This window comes from Phragmites australis, chromosome 3 (assembly GCF_958298935.1).
Source record: "Phragmites australis chromosome 3, lpPhrAust1.1, whole genome shotgun sequence".
NCBI lineage: Eukaryota > Viridiplantae > Streptophyta > Magnoliopsida > Poales > Poaceae > Phragmites > Phragmites australis.
Genome location: NC_084923.1, coordinates 26238559 through 26257194, shown reverse-complemented (window position 1 = coordinate 26257194; position 18636 = coordinate 26238559).

Sequence of the window (18636 nt, the reverse complement as noted above, 5' to 3'; positions counted from 1 at the left end):
TCAATTTAGACTTCATTTAATTTTAACAAAGGGTGCAGTATGCTTAGATGCTTGCCTTGCTGCTCTGGGGTTTGCCCGGAACTTCCCGCACAAAACTCATAGAAATGCGAAAGGCGTTGTCCTCGATCGCGCTCGTGTCACGCTCCGGACCTTCTTTCACTAATGAAGAACACATGCAATGATGAGCATGAACGGCATGCAATGACGGATGCTCCACAGTATATGATAATAGTGGAGATGCAATGCTCTCAGGTCATGAGTTTAAGGCCTCAAAGATTTCCTAATTTGGATTGATGTTAAGCATTTAATCATTTCCTATATTAATTAAGCTTAACACAAAAGCTTGGAATTAATTAGAAAAATAATTTATACTTAACATGAGGGTGATTATTTTAATGAGCAGGGAATCAATTAATAAGATTTACAAAATTGATTTCATCAATTTTGGAGCCACCAAAATTGATTATGGATTAATGGAGCTCAAACCTATTTTATTAACCCATGTAATTTAAATATATATTTCATAGCTCCCATTATTTTTAACATGTAGATAATGATCATATAAACTTAACAAAGTTGGTTTCATGATTTTTGGAGCTATATATAATTTTCTATGCATTTTACAAGGTTCAGCCGATTAAACAATGCAAAAATAGCTCTATTTCGCATTTTCTGGAATATCCAAATTAAAAAGTCCCCAAATCCTTTTTTCACCCAGACCAAGCTAGCCACCGTCACTTATAGTGGGCCAAGAACTTTGAGCGTGGTCAACATTGACCTGGAGGCCACGTAGGTACACTGCCAAGCCAGCCGGTGGTGTGGCTGTGCGTGGAGAGGATGACGACCATGAGCTTCACGGTGAGGGTCAGACCGGAGCTGTGCAGCAGCTGTGGTCACCGACTCAACAGGGCGACAGGTCGTCTAGGCAACAGCCTCTCACGGCGGCGCTCGTGCGGTGGGGTCCTCGTGGATGAGCTCGCGGTCTCATGGGCGTGCCATGCTGTGGTGCAGAGAGTCGGCAACGCTGACGAACACGTGCGAGCGCGGCCACCTGAGGCACTGACCACACGTGAGCTGGTGCGGTGGTAGCTGCTTGGCCGAGCTAATGTAGTGAGCTACTGCTGCGAGTATGCCGGTGTGTATGTGGCGTGGGGGATGGCTTGCAGGAGGAGGAAAGGGAGAGCAAATGGCTTTTGCCCGCTCGGTTGTTCCTCTGCTGGGCTCAGTGGAGAAGGGGGAGAGAGAGATGGCATGCAGCATTTTTGCTACTCCGGTGAGGAAGGACCGGGAGAGCTTGAGGTGGCAGGAGATAAGGATGGGTGATTGCCTCACTTCAAGAAAAACGGTAGTCGGCTCTAATCTGTGTGCTGTCGAGATGAGCGAGTGAGAGAGGGAGCGAGAGAGAGCAAGAGGTGGCAACTTTGCTCAGGGTCAAGAATAGCTGCGTCGGCCTGCTCTGCTATGAAGGAAATATCAGAGAGAGAGAGAGCAGAACAACAACAGAGAAAGAAGCTAGATAACTTTTGCTGTTAGTTTGTACTAGTGTATACATTTTCTTATTTGTTTTCTCAAATTTTCATGGTGGTCTAAAAGTCATCGTAAAATTTGAGGACCAATTTTGTTGAATTCTATAATTCATGTGTAATCCATTTTAACTTATTTGACCCAAAAAGGCTGAGCCAAATTGAAATTAAAATTCTCTAAAGTGGCAACCTTTTCTAACTTGTTGAAATTTTGTGCCTTCAAAATAACTCCCAAAAATTTGGGAAATTCATTTATATTCCCCGCATGTCATGGACTACTTTCTAAAATTGTTTCCAGCTCTATGTTGTATAGCAACTTTGTGAGTTGCTTCACAAAGCACCATTTAACATTAATTTTCACATTGAGAGATTTCTGCTTTCTGGACGTTATGGATGACTCTGGGTCCAAACCACATTGAGAATAACTCCCCTATCGAGGATTTCATGCCATTTAAGAGCTTCGACAGCTTGGGCACAGGCATCGTCTATCTTGAAGAGTTCATGAATGGTTCAAGGCCGCTTCATTGCTATATCACTTGTCATGAGACGGTCATGCACACTTTCTATGAACGCTTTGATTATGGCAAGTCAAAGATGTTAGGAATAGTGTTGTGCATGTTGTCGAACTTAGTGATGAACTTACGTAGACTACTGCCCTCTTCCTATCGGATTCGCCTCAAATCATCAATTTTTCTGGGTCGCTCGAATGTCTCTTGGATGTTTCTGATGAACTTGTTACATGATCATTCAAAAGAGTTGATTGAACTCCTTGGCATATTGGTTAACCATGTATGAGTTGCTCTTGAGGAAATCATGGGAAGATAGTTGGCCATAACCTTCTTTCCTCCCTCAGCTGTCCCGATAGCAACAATTTAAACTTGAAGGAACTCAGTTGGATTGGTACTCCTATCATACTTCTCCCGAATGCTAGGTTAGAACCTAGATGGCCAATGAACATATTTGAGCCATGTTGTAAATGCCAAACATCTGGTAATAATCGTAGCACTTCCCTAACATCATGGGGAAGGACTCTTGCTGTTGGAAAAATAATTGTGACCCTCAGAATTGGAACCTTAGGGAGATTAGGAAGGACTCCGCCTCTTGTGATGTTTACACTAGCCCTCGATTTGGTGATGTAGGTCATGACTATGTTCTTTGTTTTGTCAGTGACCTCAAGGTGATTGATTGGAGTTGTACACCTGAGTGGGACGTCTGGTAGCCTGGATAGCATCGCTTGCTTTTGTGCATCCCCAATGAAAGTAGTAATGTTAACAATCCATCATTCCACTAGTAGATGCATTACCAATCTAGCTAGAGGTACGGCTAGTATAATCTTAGCCATTGTAGCCACTAAGAAGCATAAGACTTTAATTCGGTTCATTGCTATAGGGAATCTCATGAGTTAAAAGTCCTCAAGTAGAGGGACAAACATCGTATTTTCCATTAGGCCTGCTATGGTTTCTGTGCTCCACTATAGTATAGCGATCGGACGAGAGCTTTCAACAATCGCTCCATCACTAGCCTTGGATTGGGCAAGTTCTGTAGCTCTGATTGCTTTGGCTTCCTTGGCGTCTATCTCGGCATAATCATGTTTCTTGGCAAGGGCCTTTGTCCTTACCACAGCTTCATCATCATTATTTTCAACCACTTTTGTATCATCTTGTGGTCCAGTGTAGCAAAAATGGTCATATTAGGTCATGATTGTGATTTTGGTGATTGGAATATATGCTAGTAGGTCTCATAGATGCAATACATGAAGAAGACACCAAAGCCGGAACAAAGTTTGCTTGAATTGGAAAAAGTCAAGAATATATGCTAGTAGGTCTCATGGATGCAATACATGAAGAAGCCACCAAAGCCGGGACAAAGTTTGCTTGAATTGGAAAAAGTCCCAGGAGAAATGACTACATCGGATGGTTCGGTCCTCCGAGTATTTGCACTCACCATAGCATCTCTGTCAAAGGGAGACAAAGGCTTGAAACCTCATCGGATAGTCCGGTGATTAATTTGAACACACCGGGGGAAAGCACCGGAGCATTGTTAACAAAGGGGAGAATGTAGTGACCTCACTGGAGGGTCCGGTGCTCTGAAGATGTGTACACCAAAGCATATTTTCCAAAAAGGGTTGCATTGGCTTAGCTAGCTGAGGATAATGCACCGGATGGTCCGATGATCAAGTGATGTGCACTATAGAATACACCGGAGCAATTTACACAGAGAAGATGTTGGCCCGGATGGCTAAGGTATACTCACTGAAAAGTCTGGTGATGAAGATGAAGTATACACCAGAGTGTCCGGTGTTCACAGTGGCTTGAGTGGGGTTTTGACGGCTAGTTTGTGACAGTGTACTCAGCGAATGATCCAGCGTTAGTACTACTATTCTCACTAGATCATCCGGTGTTAACAGCTTTTCAGAGCCGTTGGGTTAACGGCTAGTATGCGTGTTTGAAGCTATAAATACCCATTCACTCAGTCATTTGAAGGTGTGGCGTGCAGCTTGTTGGAGGATTAACTCCAGTCGCAGAGATCCCGAGAGACCCCTTTTTAGAGATTCGGCCGGGGGATGATCCTGAGTATGTTCGTCGGAGAAATAAATAGGAGTGAATGCAACTGCCGGTGGTGGTGGAATGACCTAGTGCGAAAAGAAGTAAATGCACCGGAATTTAGACAGGTTCGGGCCACACGGGGGCGTAACACCCTACTCCTGTATGGATACTATAAATGCCCTGAGGAAGTCCCTCAAGGATGTTGCTGGTTACAAGAATGTTGGTCTATCCTAGAGCCTGGGGCTCTTTGTTCTTCGGCCTGTCTCGTGCTGCTCACTTCTCAGCCGTGTTTCTCTTGTGCTGTGTTCTTGTCTATGCTTGTGCGTCCTGTCCTTTTTCCATACCTTTTCGGGGATGTTTCCTTCTGTGCCGCCGGTCACTTTAAATACCCGCCGGCAGCAACGTGCCCCGAACGGGAGGGAGGGGGCACGAGTTCCGAGACACCATAAATGGAAAGGGCGTCATCATTTCCTCTAGGCGAAGTGACCGGGGGTGGAAAATGCGGCACACGCCCGGTCATCCGTCACCATAAATGGCCTGGCAACGGGCGCCGTGGAGAGGGCCCACCGGGCAGCCGCAGAGCGGCCCAGCGTGCCCGCCCTGTCTTGTTCCCCTGCCACAGCAGCGCGGCAGACGGAACGCCTCGGCCCTCACGACGTTATCCTGAGACGGGCCGGATGGCCTGGGACAGGACCCGTGCAATTAATAACCCCACGCCTCTCTGCCAGAATGTGGCAGGAACTGACGCTGAGCGCGGCGGGAGCAGTTGGAGGTGACAGGCCACGCACGCTCTTCAAATGCGGCCTCGGGCCTTTGACTGGCTGACACCTCATTGGTGGGCCCCTCGGGGGCCTCTGCCAGGGGGCTTTCTGGGTCGTCGGGGTACCGAGAGCTCGAGGGTACTGTTCATCTCCCCGAGCACTCTCTCCCGAGAATGCCCTTTCTTGTCCTCGGGGAACTGAGTGCTCGAAGGTACTGTTCACCTCCCCGAGCACTCTCTCCCGGGCACACTTGTACGGATCCTTGGGGAACCGAGTGCTCGGGGGCTGCTGCCTGCAGCCCCGAGCACTCTCTCCTGGAACTTCCTTCGGTGGGTCCTCGGGATACTTAGGTGCCCAGGGGCCATCGCCGGCGGCCCCAGGCACGTTTCTTCCGGTGCTTAGCTCTCCTGGTCGTCGGGGGACTAGGGTGCTCGGGGGTCACCGTACACGTTCCCGAGCACTTTCTTCCCAGTACTTAGATTTCGTGGATCATCGGGGAACTGGGGTACTCGGGGGCCACCGACTGCGGCCCCAAGCGCCCTCTCCCGGGACTTGATCTTTTCTCACATTGCGGGAGAGACTCCGCGGGATGGCGCCATGTGGCGGATGGCTGGCCTGGCCTCGGGATTCGGGGACCCCCGGTTCCTGATACACCGACAGCAGCCCCCAGGCCCATTGGCAGGCAATGGCCCAGAGACTGCGGATGGGCCCTTCATCACCAATGAGGCTGAAGCCGGCACTGACACCACGTGGTGAGCTTTCAGATGGGGGTCCCTCCGGTCCGGGCCTTTGGTACGGCTCAACGGGGAGCCGAACGGACGCGCGTCCAAACGACTCCCGAGGCGTGTGACAACGGGACGGGCGGCGCGTGATAACGGGGCAGGCAGCACGCGTGGCAGCCACACAAATCGAGGAAAATACGCCTGGCAACTACTGACACCGCACGACCCGTGGGAGACTCGCCTGGCTGTTGCATTGATCGAGGAAACCGTCCCACTGAGTGTGCTGTGGCAGGCGACGTTTGAATTCCCCTGGGGTATAAAAGGAGGAGGGGAGCAAACCGCCCCCCTCTTTACGCCATCTTGCGATCAAGCTCTCACCCTCTTTGCGCTCCTGAGCTCTAGAGTTTCCTTAGGCGATCAGAGCACCTTCCTTTCCCCACCATCCAGATCATCCCCCACCCCGATGAGATGCCAAGAGCAGGAGGTAGCCATCGTGACAGGACTCCCAATGGCGTGTTGTCGGAGTCCCGCCTGGTGAACGAGGAGGCGACGGACAGGGTTCAGAAGCTGATGGTCCCCGAGGGCCAGCGGGGGGCCTCGATGGTGACGCCGGCGAGCTTCCCACCGGCGACAAACCGTCCGGGGCGCATCGTCCTCTTCACTTCCTTCGTGGCGGCCGGGCTGGTGCCGCCATTCTCAACATTCTTCCTTGAGGTCCTGGAGACGTTCGGGCTCCAGTTGGTGCATCTCAGCCCCAACTCCGTCGTCATCCTGGTGGTCTTCGCCCACCTCTGCGAGATGTTCGTGGGGGTGCCACTGTCGGTGACGCTCTTCCGGCACTTCTTCGTGCTGCGGTCGGCCGGGAAGAAGAGGGGCCTCTCCACCGCAGACGTTGCCGGCTGTTGCAACTTCCGGCTGCGGGACAGCCTGGGGGAGCAATACATTCCCCAGGTGCTGCGAAGCAAGTGGGAGGACTGGCGGCGCGACTGGTTCTACATCGACGTCAACCCCCATGACCGTTTGACTCTGCCGGAGACGGCGGCGGAACCCCAGAAGGCGACCTGGGAGGTGCCACCGTAGATGGACGCGCGGATGGAGCCGGTCCTGGAGCGCATTGAATTCCTGTGCCAGGCCGGGCTTACTTCGGTAATGGTGGTGGCAGACTACCTACGCTGTCGCCTGGCGCCCCTGCGGGAGCGGGCCCGGCCCTGCTGGTTTTACACTAGCCCCCAGGACATCACCCGGACCCAGATCGGCGAGGAGTGGGACTTGGGCAGGCCGGCGCTGAAGGGCCTGCTCTGGGTGGTGACTGGGGTGGATGACCTGAGCCGGGCGGAGCTGCCGTGGAAGGGGATGGCGCTCTGCACCAATCCTGACTGGGTGGCGCTGCAGGCGAAGCTGCCGGAGTTCGACGCCCAGGGGCTGGTCGACCGGCCGGGGCGCCAGAATCCCAGGACTATCCAGATCCCCGGGGTGGACGAGGCGGCCGGCTAGAGGGTCAAAAGCGGCCCAGCGCGAACCGATGGCGCGGACACCGTGGGCGGCGGGTCGCAGGCCAGCGGCGGGGCTGTTGCAGGCAGCAGCCGCCGCACCGGAGGAGGGGGCGCCACCGACAGCGGGGCGGCGACGGCTCCGGAGGACCGGGGAAAGCGCCCCCGGCTCTTCATTACTGTGCCGGAGTCCCCGCCGTCGCCGTTGCTAGGCGAGGGGGGAAACTGGGACGGCCAGTCATCCAGCGTGGGGCCGTCAGCGGGGGCGGCATCTGCGGTTCTGGAACCGCACTTTGGTCTGCTTGGGCCCGATTCGGCGCCCAGAGACCACGCGGCGGCCCCGCAGAGCCCCCGGCGGAAGAGGAGGAGGGAGGACTCTAGGCCAACGCCGTCGAGCCCGGAGTACAGGATTCCGGCAGCAAGGTGGTAGTACTGAAGACCCACAGCCGCGTAAGTTTCATCCTCCCTTATTTCCTGGGCATGCTTTGCCCGGACTAAATTCTGAGTTCTGATCCCATTCTTCTCTTGCAGGCTTCCTACGGGCGCCGCCGAGAGCCAGGGGCGGCCGGAGGCACCGAGGCCGGCGCCAGCCCTCGAGCCAAGTGCGCCCGAGCCGAGTGCACCGGCGGAACCAGGGCTGGCGAGCGCGGCGGCGGAACCAGGGCCAGCAGGCGCGGCGGCGGAGCTGGGGTCAGCGAGCGTGGCGGCGGAGCTAGGGCCAGCGGATGTGGCAGCCGAGCCAGAGCTAGCGGACGTGGCGGCCGAGACAGAAACGCAGCCGCCGCCCTCGCCCGAATCCGCCCTGAGCGCGCCGAGGGTGGGGCGGATGACCCCGCGGCAGTTTTCGGGGACCCCAAGCCCCCCGGAGGAGGCCCGCAGGGGACCCAACGCCCAGCCGCCGCCCAGCCAGCCCACCGACCCTCTCCCGGTCGTGCTTGGGAGCGCCCGGGAGGTGATCGGGCGGCTGGAGGCGGCCGTGGCGGGGGAGATGGCGCAGCGGGAGGCGGAGCGCACCGCTCTGGCCATGGAGAGGGCGTAGCTTACCACGACTTGGCGCATTTTCGACTCCCGCCTCGCCACGGCGCACGGCGCCAACGAGGATGAGCGGCGCGCTATGGAGGAGGAGCGGAAGGCCTCGGAGGAGGCCCGCGCGGAGGTCGCGCGGGAGCGGGAAGACACCGCCCGCCTGCACTGTCGTCCAGTGATGAGGCTCCGGCTCCGCCAGAGGGCTCAAACAAGGCACAATCCTCAGATTCCAACGGATTGGCAGGGTCCCCCTCCGAGGACGACGTTTAAGACTACTTCTTCGACGAGTCGAAGAAGAAGAGACCTCAAAGCTCGGATGAAGAGGAGGAAGAAGAGGAGGAGGTGAAGGAGAAAGAAAGAGGAGAATGAAGAAGAGGTAGAGGAGGAGGAGGCCGATATTCAGGAGGAAGCTGCGGACAACGATGGAGACGACATGGACTATGGTGAAGACAGCGATGATGAGGATGACAACGACAATAACTACTTCTTCATCGTCGTGGCCAACCCCAAGTGGTCGTGGTAGACGTGCACGCACATATTTAGGTTTTTAACGATGAGTAGTATAGAACTACTATATACAAATATCCTATTCATATACGGATTATCTACGGTTTCTTGGAATCTCTGAGTATACGATTGTATCCGGGAAAGGAGTCTTTGGACATATAGAAACTGCCCGTAGGTTCTAGAATATCCCTTTTTAAACATGAAAGTATATTCCTAAGTTTAAGGATAACATAATTCTACTCGGAAAAGATTTCGAATGCTACACTGCAGCCACCATATATATACAAAACCAAGGAACCATGTGGAGGAACAAGTCCATTGAAGCCTACAGAAGATTTGAGCATTCAGCCCTTCTGTATTCCCGATCTACATCAGTAACCCTCCATGACTACGCACAAGGAGCCCTTTGAATAGGTTTAGATCTATATAGGCTAGCCAAGAACCCCTTGTAAACAGTCTTGAAGATCAATACAAGACAAATAGGACGTAGTGCTATTATCTCAAGGCAGGCCTAAATCTGCATAAATCTCAATATTTGACCTATTATTCGGTACAAGCTGTATATCCTACTTACATCATAAATTTGTATGATTGGCAGTTCACAAATCATCGACAGCTGGTAACGACTGTGAGGATCATTACCAACAACGCCGAATCTTTGCAACGCAACATGTTGCCAACTCCACCCAAGTGTACACCAAGAACCAATTTCTCGGACAGGGGCATCGCCTGGGGGCTTCAAGTTCCTTTTCATCTCCATTAGTACATTTACCAAGAAATGACTCAAATGCTGATACGATTAGTCGAATATCAAATACCTCTAGAGCTACTACAACAAAGATGTCCAACAACAAACCCTCCAAACTAGGAACTTGGTTCTACAACCTGTTTAGAGCTAACGTAACAGCAACAAGCTATCCCCGAAGTGGGAGGCTCTCCACACATGGTTGAGTCTTCTCACCCTGGGACTCTTAGGAATGGAGGATGAATGAGTCTTCAATAATTTTAGAATGTTGACCAACTCCAAAAGTTTTATGTGTAAGTACTAAGAGTAAGTTTACATTACTAAAGATTCATATTTCCCATAAGGTCGCTTCAATGTCTTTGTATTCTTTTTTATCTTCCCTAAACTAAATGCCTGGCACCTATAAGGTGGGTACATCAGCGGTAAGCCTCAATCCAGGTACCTTTACGTATCGTGTGCACCCAGATAATCCCGGAAAAAGTCACATGGGAATTGACTTCTGGAAACAAGAGTTTCTATGACTAAAGGGGAAGTATGAGAGTTCAATTCTTTTCTCTTACCCCGGCTAGCTGATTCATAATGCCGGTTGGTACTTTTTATCTTATTATCTTTGACTACCTATATGAGTTTTCTTCCAAGATAACCAGTCGGGGTTGGATTAATACAATATACTAAGTGCTAATGACTACATATTGTGTGTGTGCCAAAGTGACTTCCTTCGCGAGGAGATGATGTTCTAAGTTACAAACTCGCAGAATGTGACAAATGTTCCTTATCGTATCCTTAAATGCTCAGGGACTACCACACCTCCCACTCACTTCGAACCTAGGGTTGACCCAATTTAGCTCCCTAATTAGTAACGAAATCATCCTACCCTAGGAAGAGGAGGAAGTGAGTAGTACTAAGCATGTTAGATTCTCAATATCTCCTCAGTATCGAGTTCCCAAGAAGTCACACCATTTTCATTTACTTTCTTTTTTATTTTTTACTAACAAATGAATAAGTTTCTATTCCCAAGCATAGGTTACAGAAGAAAGCCTAAGGAAACTAGTGATTCTTCAACTAACCACCACAGTGGTTCTGAGTACTATTTAAAGCTATGATCTTCTGTGACTGGGACCCATCACATCTGATGCTCAGGATCTCTTCCGGTGCATACGGGAGTTGTTGGCATGGAATCCCAAAAAAATGTGTCTTTTTGTTTTTGGTGTACAGTGATGGAATTAGGAATTGTTAGTGACTTAATTATATATTAGTGTGATATAAACCAATAATTGTGGAGATAGTGATATAAACTCAATTAAATTATTATCTACGTATTAAAATTTAAATTTTACCATTGGATTGAGTATCACTGCCAGTTCGTAGCTAGAACCGATAGTGATAAGTATATCAATAGGTAGAATCAATTGAAGAACTGGTAGTGATAGTTTATAATATCACTGCCAGTTTGTGGATCCAACCGGCACTGATATTCATTATTAGTTCTGATTCTATATCCGGTAGTGATGATCATTTATGTAGTAGTGTATTAGATATGCCACATGAATTGCTACACAATCTCTACATAAGTTGCTATAAAGCATATAACATAGGTTGCTACACAATTTCTATATAAATTGTTACCAGGCATACAACATAAGTTGCTACACAGTCTATACATAAGCTGGTACACAGTCCCAATAGCAACTTGGTCCTTCATATAATTTGCTACTAATGTTCCAAGAAAGTTCACTACGTGAAAAAAGCCCATGAGTGACGGGTGACAACCATCATAGGTGATGGGTCTCGCACTCATCACCCTAAATGTGTTACTAATGACAAGTCATAAGTGACGGATTAATAGGTTACCCATCACTTATGTTGTAATATAAGTGACGGGTAACCTCTTCACCCGTCATTAATATTAAGACATAAGTGATGGGTTAATAGGTTACCCGTCACTTATGTGTAGATTGCCCTACAGGATTGTCCTATTTCCTGGCTGCATCTTGGAGCATAGCCAGGATTTGGCAGCCATCTTCTCCTTGCAAATAATAGCAATGAGAACTCACTTCATCACAGAATTGCAAAGATTACAAAATTCTAATCAATTCATTACAGAATCGTAAAGGTTACAAATTTCCAATCAATTCATATTATATAAGACCTCACAAACTAGAGTTTCTATAGTGTTACTCGCTGTGTGGGCTGATGACTTCAGATGGCATGAATTTGGTGATCCGCCATGGAATCTCCAGGAGTGCATCATCATTGAAAAAAGAAACTGAAAATCCTGCATAATTTGACACGTAACCAATGTCATGTTATCATGAAATTAAACTAATTACTAAGATTAGCTACGAATAATCTTGTATTGAACTTACATCGGGGGATTTGATATCCTTGCTCGGAGCGTGAGGAGCATGTTCCATGCAACATAAAATCCATAGGCATTGCCGGTTGATTGTTAGTGGCACTGCTGAAAAGAAAATTTACTATTAAATCAAAAGGAAAAAAGTAGATAGCATTTGGTAATCTGTTTGGTAGCATTTACTGCGAACCCAATCTTGCATGTCGGTCTGTGGCCATCTTTTGCGTTCTAGTCAGGTTCAACTCGAAGGTACTTGTCAATAGTCATGCATAAAGAGGGATCTATTAAAGCATATTTGAATGTCAAAAAAGTTAAATATGTAAAATAAGCCAGGTAGAATTTACACATCGAGGAATCATTTTACCACGTTGTAATGACTCTCTCTAGATTTGCCTTTTCGTCCTACTAGTTATCACACCCTGATTTTCGGATTTCTCAAATTTCTAAATTTTTTCCAAGATTTGATTATAGGTTGAATAATTATCATAGGAAAATCCTAATAAATTTAAATGAAAAATTCATTTAGGATATTAATTGTTTGTATGCATTCATGTTGAAAATAGGCATATAGGCTTTCCTTAAATTTTTATTTTATTTGGGATCTTTTGGATTTAATTGAATTTATTTGAGTTAAATCTAATTTTCAAAGGTTCAAAATGATTTCATGAGTTCAAATATTTTAATTAGCTTCCAAAGGTTTTCTTAAACTCAAAATAATGTCATTGGCTTATAAATGGTTTCTAAATTTTTGTAGAATTCCTTCTTTAGAATCTTTGTGCTTTATTTGAATTTATTTTGCTAACTCTTTCTTTTGATAATCTCTCAAACAAAGAAAATCTAAAATCTTATTCAGCCAGCCCATTCCCTCTCCTACCTTCTTTTTGCCCTGGCCCAGCCCACCGGCCTTCCCTCTCTCGTCCACCTCCTCCTCCCACCTGGGCTCAGCTGCCCAGCTTGTTCCCGCGCCTCCTCTCCGCCTTGGGCCAAGCCCAGCCGTGCCTGTTAGCCTCACTCACCGCAAGAGCACCCGAAGGCGCTCTCCATTTTTCTGCCATCACCAGACATCACCGACGGCTGGGCCTACGCCGGCGTCGTATTCCTCCCAAACTCCGACTCAGAGTAGACCGCGCCGCCGCCTAGGTCTCCGGCCTCCGTACGCCTCCTCTCCGCCCGCCTTCATAAATTACATCTCGGACCGCGCCTCGAACCGTTTCCCATTGCAAATTGCCGCTCTCGTGCCCTAAGTCGCCAATTCGCTGAGATTCTAGCACCGTCCACCTGCCATTGTTGCCACCTCGTCCGAGCTCGGCATTACGCCGATTCCATCGCACTTTGTCACTGAAAAGCCGCCTAACAGCTCCTCCATCAACCTCTGAACGTGTCAATGCCCTTGTCTTCACTTCCTGTGCACCAAAAACCCCTCCCTAGCGACGCCCAAGGTCCGCCGTCACCTTCTTTCATCGCCAGCCATCCGCGATGCCTCCCCGAGGACACATATGCCCTAGGTGAGTTCACTAACACCCTCTCTTGCTCCTCCGTCGCTCACCGGCACAAACCGTGCACCAAAGAGCCAATTCGGCCAACTCCGGCGAACTTCCACTGTCGTCCCAAGCTCTCTGCCGCCGGTCATCTCTCCATCGTCGCCTCTCACTTCCTTACCATTAGATCTAAAACCAAGGGGCTAGATTAGATCCAGTCTACCACTTTAATCCAATCATCATATGTGCCTTTCAACATGCCACATCATCGACCATGTTGGCATCTTCGCTGACATGTCAACCCAAATCAGCCAGCCGCATCAGCAGCCAAGCCTGTCAACATGCCCAGTCATATTTCAAGAATTTCTAGTAAAAAAATAAATCCATAAATTCCAGGAAAAAGGCAATCTTGTATTTAAGCCCTTGAACTATTCTGTAATATCATATAATCCCCTATCTTTTTATTAATCTTTTCTCTAATTGCAAATAGGTCCCTTTGTTTTTTTAAAAAGGTCTCTAATCTTTTTGTTTTATTCAAAATTAGTCCTTGTCTTTTTCAGATAATCCCTAAAATCTTTTTAGCCATAACTTCTTCATTTTAACTCCAATTTGAGTGATTCTTGTGCTCAAATTTTTCTAAAATCATTATCTATACAACTATGCCAGTGTCAAGTATAAATTCTCAACCTTTATAGAATTTTTCCCTCATTAACATTTAAATCTCTGCAACATGAAAATATTATTTCGATTAGTAAATTTATGGTTGTTGCAATGGCAGATAGGTTCTGATGAAATCTACATGTCATTGTATTACGAACATGAGTTTATGATATTAAAATAATATATAACTTTGTAAGTCACTCATGTTAATGCCTCAGTTAACCTTTTCTATCATTTCATGTGAACCCTTTCTTATCATTTCATGTGAAACCTAAACCCTAGTTCTTTCATCTTCCTTCAAAAGGAGTAAAATCAATTCTGTTTTCCTTGTCCAGCCCAATCAAAGATCCCAATCTATCATTCTATTTCTTTTATTTGCAATTTGGAGTTTATTTGGTGTTTATTCAATGTTGCTTTTGTTTGTCGATAGAAATCACGACTAGTCAATAACACTTCAGATATGTTCGAGGGATTATACAACCAAGATTTCGACAACACTGAGCAACATTGGGTAAAAGACAAGTGTACTCCTTGATCATCATGAGCCTATGTTTTTTTTAAATGTTTTGTTTTACAAATTACATGTTGTGTCAGTTAATATGATGGGTAGTCATCTATGTTAGGGTTTATATAGTTTTTCCCTTATCATCCCTTGAAGTCTAAGTGGGCTATGGTTAGGTGTCGTTAATGGGTAGATTTGCTTAACCATGCTATCAAGGTGTTGGGAAGTGTCTTATACATGACTAGTGGACATATGCAATGATGATGGTGAACTTGATATAGTAACATGAAACCCTAGGACTTGGGCAAAGAATGGTAGGATGGTAATGTTAAGTGTATTCAATGGTTAATGCGGTGGGCTTGTGGATACGTTCCAGGCAGGTAGTTTCTCTTGGTTAGGTTGGCTATGACATATGTTTTCCCTCCCCTTTGCTTTATGATGGTTATCTCCCTGTTGAGTAGTCTTTGCCCAAGTGTCACATGTAAGGACCGGTTCGTGAAGCTACAACCCAAGAAATACCATATCAAACACGAGGTCAATATGAGTAAGGCTTAGCATATCGATTAGACACCTAGCTAGCATTCATTTGAGTACCAGGACCTAATTGATGGACCATGCTTCGTAGTGATTCTCCTGGTGGCACACCACTGGCATGTGTTAAATGTCTTGCAAACACGACAACATGGGTATCATGACTCGTGGCTAAAAGTTGGATAACCTCTGTGGAGTGTAAAACTGTTATAACAGCAGTGCCTGTGGTTATGAGAGACTTGGATCCTCACATTAGATGGGTTTGGTTTGCTCGTGGTTATGGTTATGGTGATGGTTATGGTTTGCAAGATGGTTAGTTTTGGGTAAAGTCTAACAGTTGGATTAATTGGGATACATTCACTTAATAATTGTTCAATGCTTTTAAAGTTCAATTATTTTCTTTACTCGTATTTATGCAAATATACTCTGTGTTAGCCTATTCTTGATATAAGCCTGCAAATCATTATTCTCCCATATACTTGCTGAGCGCATCATGTGATCACACTTACTATTTTCCTTATGCCATGCAACATGTGTGGTGCTTCTCAGTGAGTGAACATGATGAACACTATCAAGACGCAGTTGTGACATTCTAGGCATGTGTCTCGGTCAGTTGCCTGCGGTGTTATTGGGCACTAGTGCTTCTGTTCTACTGTAGATATCTACATAGAAGACAATATATGTTAATTACTGTAAGAGTTAACATTTATTTATAAAAGTATTGCTTTTGTTACTTCACTTGTGACGTCCTTATGTGTGTTGAACATCCTGGGCACACATAAGCCGCATCCGGTTTTGTCCGTTAAAACCGGGTGTGACACTAGTCTTGATGAGGTGAGGTACTACACCAAGTTCCACTGGAGGCAAATGACTAGTAAGACCCAATGGGCGCTAGTGTTGTGGGTGCCCAACAGGTAGTCTATTTTGGAATGTTGTTGCATTGCCCTAACCATATAGTCCACAGCATAGTCGGGGTTAAGTTGGATGATAGAGATTGTAATGGCCTTAGGTCAAGAAATCTGAAGGGCTCCTTGTTCTTCTTTGTTTCTTTCATCAAGTGTCTACAGATAATAATATAGTTAGATTCAAGACTTAGTGTCATTTATTCATGAATATCTAATTTCAAGGGACTTACAATGTGAAGATTCGTAATAACAATACGTCCAAGGCATCAAGGTTGAAGAGGTCGTATAAGTTATTGAAATCCACAAGGAAGTAGCCGTCTTCAGTTAAGAAGTATCATCCTTTGTACTTTACGACTATGGATTGAGCATTGGTGTCTCTAGAAGTCTGCATGTACTAATTATGCAGGTCGACACATGCTTGTCCCACCCTTGTTAGGTCATCTACCGTCATCAAGGGTCTCCCATATTGGAATTTTGTATTGGCACTAGTCCATACTGCTCCAATGTTTGTGGACTTCTTCGCCAGTACAATGGCCTTTGACCTTTTCAGCATGTGCTTCTTAGAGCCTTTCTTCTTCACTCCCTTTTCCTTTTCCTTTGGGCTCTTTAGGGGAGATGAAATTGGAGCTGGAAGCGAGACCGTTGGATGCGGAGAGAAGGTAGTGAAATCGGCTTCTCTAGAGGAGGTGAAGGAAATGAAGCTATCTTCTCTAGAAGTGAGGGGCGCGATGGTGGTGCACTTGAAGCTTGTCTAAGACTATGATGCACTAGAGACCACAATGTCGCCCCTCTTCCACTGGATCCTTTGATGAAGAGCTTCACACAGAGTTGTGATTTCATCATTAGGGGCGAGCTCCAACACGTGATCGGTGGCATTGCTATGTGCCATGTCCAACGTAACAACAACATAGCCAGCACATTACGGGATTGTATGTAAGATATGGATGTTTGTATGCACCTGGCCCCTTGCAACCTCGATGTAATACCCTCCAGTCCTGATTACAAGGCTGCAGGGTGTGGACCCTTCTAGCAGGCCAATCATATCCGACTCAGTCATGACGGCTACTGGTTGATCAACCTCCTTGGAGGCGCAGCTACTCTACTATGCAATTCTGGGGCTAGCTTCCTCTGGGATGGAAATCTCTATTCCCTTTGCTACAAGCTGCCCCATGATGCTTGCATAAACTTTCTGGGTGATGTCCTATATCAATGCATCCACGTCCACTACACCCAACCTCTTGCTCTTCTTGTACATTCTAAGGTCTTCAGGAAAGCCGTATTTCCAACCCTGGAAACTAGATACACCTCGCACTCGACCTGGGTGCTCTGGGTTTCCTAACGTTGATGAGAGAACATCATGTTCCCTAACCCCAGTGAAAGAACTTTTGCTAGCTTCGGCTACCTTTCTTTTACTTTGTTTGCACTTGACTGGGTTTTGCTGTTTCTAAATGTGATTTGTCCGCTTTCGGACAGCTCACCCCTTGCACGCAAATATGACCACACTCATCTCAGGAATTGCAATTTCATCCTTTGCCTGCCATTTCACCCTTTCCCTGCATACTCAGTTGCACCGGTCTCCTCACTCTCGTTTTTGAAACTGCTCTGAGTTCATCTGCACAAAAGTATCTCAATCTTCCTCTTTCAAGTGCTTGTAGCTCTCGAAGGGTGCCACCCCTTTAGCCAAGAACCGATTAACAATCTTGCTCTTAAAGCTTCAGTGATGTTTCGCGATCGCTTTCATTGCTGCTTTGATTGCGGTGATCATTTGATGCTCACTCACGTTTCCATGGCACTCAAGATACTCCTTGACGGCATTATCAAACAAGTCCCTCTTCGCTTCATCACTGAGGTCATCGAACATAGTCTTTGTTGGCACCCTCTCTGGAGCAATGAGCCCTACGACCCTCCAGAATCTATTCAAGGCCTTTTCATCCATAGGCAGCCCGTCAGTATCGATTCCCGTGATAGTAACCTTATTTGTTGGCCACTTTGTTTGTGACCTTGGCTTTCGGGCTCATGCACCACTACCAAGTGCTGAGCTTGGAGAGTGCGCTTCCTCCATCTAGAGAGAAAACAAGGGGATTTGACATAAACAAAAAATATTCCTCCACTCATAAAGTATTTTTCGTTACTTGCCCGACGTCGGCTCTCCCGCTCGCTCAGAACAGGGCTCAGGCTATTATACTGGCTTTCGCTGCTGCTAGAGGAGGTTGATGGGTGCGGGCTTGGGCTCCTATGCACCCCATCTTGTGCCGGGGTGGCCTCTAGTGTGAGCATCCTCTGTGCTTGTGGTTTCTTATGGGTGACAGTCCTCTTTTGCCCCATGGTTTCTTAGAGGAAAGACAAGGAATCAAGGTTAAGAACAAGGAAACATGTGTCATTTTCTTCTATAGTTGACTAATCACTACAATGTAGCATATATCCATAACATATTTAAAAATGACAAATTTTCTATTACTCATATTAGGAATGACAGCCACAGTAATCTTAGGTAATGAGCAAAAGTAGTTGCCATTTAGTAAAAGTGTACAAAATTTTACTACATACTTCCATCTCCATTACTCAGTTGATTTAACAAGTTACTTTGATGGGATTTATTGGTATTTGTTCATTGACTGACAATAGGGCCAACTTTTGACTACAAGTGAATAAGCATTGAGTTGATCTTTACACCATATTTCAGCTGAAGACTGCTTACAAACTAGGAAATCTACCTTTTGCAGCTTTGAGGTATTGCCAGCAAGCTGAACAACCCCACTTAAGCACTACCATAACATCTTGTTTATCAAGTAATGTCAAGCACCATGGAATACATGAAACTCATTTAATTTTTATCACGGATCCCTAATATTTATATTCCATTAAGTCACAAATATTTCAATTTAAC